Source organism: Dicentrarchus labrax, unplaced genomic scaffold, assembly GCF_905237075.1.
Source record: "Dicentrarchus labrax unplaced genomic scaffold, dlabrax2021, whole genome shotgun sequence".
Taxonomy (NCBI): domain Eukaryota; kingdom Metazoa; phylum Chordata; class Actinopteri; family Moronidae; genus Dicentrarchus; species Dicentrarchus labrax.
Window position 1 is genome coordinate 7,700,553 of NW_026136712.1, and position 4,584 is coordinate 7,705,136.

Below are 4,584 nucleotides of genomic sequence, written 5' to 3' on the forward strand. Positions count from 1 at the left end.
GACCAGTGTGGGAATGTGTTTATTTTTTCGATTATATAGGGCAAAGACTGTTCTCATTTTCCCTCTGTCTGTCTACTCTTCACTGGTCTTTGTACAAAGTGGAAAAACTAGGGCGGTTATTTTGAGAGCCCTCTTTCACAAAGTTTTCGCTTTGCCTCAGTGTCTCAGACAGCTGTTTGGGATCTTACAAAATGTTTGTCTTGGTTTCTTCTGGCACAGACTGTGTTGTGTCCATGTCTGCTTTAGAGTCCATTAGAGGACAACCCACAAAAAAATCTGCTAGTTCATTACGTAACTGTCCGCAGTGTGCTTAAAACACACGGATCAATAAGAAAATCATTTATTTACATTTACTTCTGTGGCTGTAAGCAGGTCTAAAAAGACTTTATAAAAGCTGTTTAGATTGCTGGCCAAATTGTGTGTAACAAAAAGCAAAGTAAGCACATGCAAAGAGGCAAAATGGACTTAAAAGGTAAATTAGACTGGCTTGAGAAGAAACAGGCTGCCATAGACCTGACCTGGCAACCCACACAGCAGACTGGATTTCTTCTTATAGCGCTGAAGGAAGTATAGTTAGATCATTTACTGAAGTAAAGCAATAACACGCTGTTCTCCACTACGTTGTATTGTATGGGTGTTTTACTATTGCTACTATAATATATAGGCCTACTATATTATTAGATCATTATTATTGATTTCACTGCTGTAAAAGTAGCATTTTACTGTCGTAGCTGTTTAATGTTAAAGTTGTTTATGTAAAATCTTAATTGGTAAACTAAATATAGCTCTGAAATAAATGTAGTGGAGAAGAAGTATAAAGGAGCATAAAAGGGAATTACTCAAGTAAAAGTACCCCAGACTTATAATTAGAGACTATAATAATGATCCTGTTCAGATGATCTTCTTCAACATGTTAATGGAAATCAACTGACACCTGATATCTTAATATTCAGTAATGAGATGAATGATTAAAAACATGCCTGATGTTCTATAAGAACCCTCTCTCTTGAGCTTGTTGTCAAATTACATCCACACCAAAATAAAGAGGGTATTATTTTTTTAATTTTGCTTTTTTACTAAACTCTGACCACAAGATGTCAGTAATGTTTAAAGTTCAGCGTTCCAACTCAATCTCTGCTGTGAAGGAAAGTAGTCTTTTCCACCGGAAACGGATGGAGTAGATGTAGAGTACTTCACTTGTCTTTTGTGGAGAACAACAAATGTTTCTGCCCTCAGCATTTATTATTAAATGCAACAAAATAAATTACATCTGCTCTCAAATATGTTTCCATTGGCTGCTATGGTTGTACTGGAAACATTACCAGTTAGAATAGAGCTTAAAAAATCAGCCTGGATGGAAATATGAGAAAGAAAGTGCTCATCTTTAAACAACAGTGGGTCTAAAGTACTTCCTTATAACATTTTAATTTTGAAAAGCCACCTGAGGAACAGGTCTGAGATTACAATGCTTTGATAGGCACATTTTCTCAAATTAGGGTTAGTCAGTTCTTCTCACGCTTTATCATTACAACACTGTGGGTTGAAAACGTATTGCAGTATGATTTTAATGCTTTGTTTGTATTTTGTTCAAGCTCAGACACAGGCATGCTGACAGAGAGCGGCACACACACATAGAAACTTAAAACAATGAACAATTAAATATCTTATTAAATAGACTAGAAAAAAAGAATACATTTAATAAACTTGAAAACTTTACAAGGAAACAAATGAATTATGACAAACTAAAGCCGGGGATGTTTCAGGTGTAAAGGGAAATCAATTCAATAGACAATGATAATAAAAAAAATGAAGAAAGCAAACACGATGATAACCATAACGAGGCGGAAAAGATAGGACTTTGGTCAGATTCATACAGACTGTGTGTTTAGTCTTCAGATGTGACGTTTTATATCGACCTGCAGCCATGTTTCATAGGAGCCAGATGAAGATTTTAATTAAACACTACAGCATCTGAAAGATCAGCCAGAAAGAAGGAACTATCAGAGGAAATCAGCTACAGCAGGGTCTGTTTGATCATCTCTTCATCACCTGACCCACAGTACATTCAGCTCTGACCAGATCATATCACACTGCAATAATCATACTAAATGAGATCCATTAACAATACGTATTAAGTAAGGTTCATTCAGTCGGTCCTGATATGAAAAATGAAGGTGAAAGTCCACACTCAGCTTATGGGCTCGAATACAGAAGCACCGTTGCAAATTATTGCTTTGAAGAAATAAGTAATACAATAAAAACAAACAGGGACAAAAAGGTACAGGTCTCCACTGGATGATAATTAACAAGATACGTATGTTATCAGTTATTATAAGGAGTTAGGGGTGAGTGGCAGCAGTTGGAAATTTGTAATTTAATATATAACGTCCCATATGTTACACCATATCAGTGCAACCACAGAACAAGCTGAGTCAGAATCAGGCTCAGTGAGTGGATGAGACATTTAGATCAGAAATATAAAGACATACATGAAAAACAATCCCTACATGTTGTTTCTCTACCAGCTCCAGTTCTGCTCATTTGTAAAAAAAAACATTTTCTTTTTTATGTATTTTAAAACAAAACCACAAACCCTATTTAAACCTTTACCCGGCCCATCACCATCCCAGCTGGAGAAACAAAGGGAATGTTAATCATGGTGACAATAATGGTGGAACAATATGCTGAGAACAAGATCAACACCACTGGAGGAAAATACAAATAAAACATATGAATGAAAATTAAGTTGTTTTGATGAAGCATGTTTTTATTGTTTTCTTTTTCCTATTTTAAATCAATTACAATGCAGACATATTTAATATGAAACAAAACACACACACACACACACACACACACACACACACACACACACACACGGACACACAAACACATAGAGAAGGTGAGTTGAGATTGTTTCAAGTAATGAGCTGATAATGAATTCCTGTCATAAATTCTGTGTGTGTGTGTTGTGTGTGTGTGTGTGTGTGTGTGTGTGTGTGTGTGTGTGTCTGAGCTATCAGTGGGTGACCAGATTTCCCAGGCCTCCACTGCATGATGTGACTCATCTATCAATCTCATTGAGGGAACCAAAGCTAACCAGTAAATAAAATGTATAAGTGTGTGTGTAGATGTGTGCATGCATGCGCATGTGTGTTTGTGTGTTTGTGTGTGTGTGTGTGTGTATGTCTTCATGTGGATGTAATGGGTCAAACACCAGAGTTAATTGACTGTGTTTAACCTGATCATTTAGACATGTATTAAAGGTTGAGTGATATTAGTTATGAGGAATAATTTACTTTGGTCAGTCTTCATCAGTGTCTGTACTAAAGGGTGTGGATTACGTACGTGGTACAAATAAATAGCACAAAGCCTGTGAGAGAAGTGTGTGTGCTTTTACAGCGCGTTATCTGTGATAAGTTTTATGATCAGACCAACCTTTGCTCTTCTCTTTTTTTTCTGTAAAGTATTTTTTTTGGCTTTTATTGCCTTTATTTGATAGAGACAGCTTAAGACAGACAGGAAAGGGGGACAGAGAGAGAGAGAGAGGGGATGACACGCAGCAAAGGGCTGCAGGTTGAATTCGAACTCTGGGCCGCTGCAGCAAGGACTCAGCCTTGGTACATGGGTTGCCAGCTCTACCCACTGAGCTAACCGGGCGTCCCTGCTCTTCTCTTTTCTCTCCTTGCCTTCCTTTTCCTGTGATATCTTTCAGAACTTTACAAGCTTTGTCTGTGTTTGCTGTCTGCCTGTCTCTGACACATACAGTAAAAAAACCTGCACACTCATGTCGTCTGCCATTTGCAGGATGGCCTCAGAAGTTCCTTACAAGTTGTTTTTGTCTCTTAAAAAAGCAGTAGTATAGTCACTATCTTGATAAGCTGTAGGTAATAAAACAGAACTTTCAAATGAAGATTAGCTATTGCAAGGTTTTACACTTCGGTGTTTGTACGGATTAAGTTAAATAAATATCGGAGATGCAAGGTGGATTCCATTACCACTGAGCAGAGCCATCCGTTTCTCATGTCTTTCAGTCTTTGTGCTAATAAGCTATCCATCTTGTTGAACTTTTTCTGTAAAATGCACTTCACTCAGAGTATTGCATCAACTTCTCTCTTGAAAATCAACTTAATAATACTAATAATTGAGGGACGGAATAAACCTCAGTGATGTGTCTGTTGTGGGGCCTGATTAATGGGTGCATCTGCTAACCACCACCTTAGTGGCTGTACAGGACTAGTTCCAGATATGTTTCATGTGTGCATGGCCTCACCATCCCCATGCTGTTGAAAGTCAGTGCAGCTTATTTTAGGCCTACATTACATCAAATATCCAGTTTCTCATTGATTAACTGAAGCATAGGATTATTATCGGTGGCATTCTCTTTAAAAATGCTTTGAAGTCTGTGTTTATTAGCAGCAAGCACACAACCATGCAGCTAAAATCTGTGCTGTGTGTTTGTGTGTTTCAGGCTTGTAATTCATGCAGACCTTGGCATAACCACAGTGAGAAGGTTATACGGCCCGCCTCTGTGTCTTTAAAGGTTGTATATTAACAGCTTGATGTGGAAAGGACAGGTGAGCGGCC